We start from the raw sequence: 671 nt of genomic DNA, 5'->3' as shown, positions 1-671 counted from the left end.
AAAAATGACTGCCACACTACTTCATGGACAGGACCTTAGAAGAGAGAGCTGAGCAGCATAGGGAGGCTCTGATGGCCCAGATAAGCACCAGCATTAAGAAGTTAATAAGAGCACCAAATCTGAAGGACAGGAACAGGAACCTGAACTCTTCATTAATGGATCCAGACCTGTAGCAGCCAAGGCTAAGCAAATCCACGTCACTACATTGAAGCACTTGCAGGCACCCTGATGGAAGAAGCTTGGGGAAGAACAAGGGGATGAGATTGACATCCCCAAAGATGAATTAGTGTAGAATTAAGAACTCTATTCATTGGTGGAACCAAACCCCTTTAAGCAGTTTCCCAGAGAACTGACATCAATCAATTATTTCAAGACATTATATAAGTCTTGTCTCTGTCAGGCTAGTAGACGAGGGCTGTCATCCCTCATTGTTTTCCAGAGGCTCCTCTTCAAACAGTATTTACAGACAGTAAGCCAAGAATTATCTTTTACCTCTATGCAATTTCTCTTTCTCTTTTCTCCACAGTGCACATACCTGACCACACACAGCATGGCATTCTATTATTTATATTAAATATAAGGTATTTCTGTTGTTTTTGCTGTTTTATTACTAAAAGCTTTTTCTAAATAAATATTATCAACAGTTCTGAAAGAAAAAAAAAATGAATATT

Source organism: Orycteropus afer, unplaced genomic scaffold, assembly GCF_000298275.1.
Source record: "Orycteropus afer afer isolate SDZICR_OR568_19922 unplaced genomic scaffold, OryAfe1.0 scaffold00964, whole genome shotgun sequence".
Lineage (NCBI taxonomy): Eukaryota > Metazoa > Chordata > Mammalia > Tubulidentata > Orycteropodidae > Orycteropus > Orycteropus afer.
Note: the sequence above shows the minus strand (reverse complement) of the source record.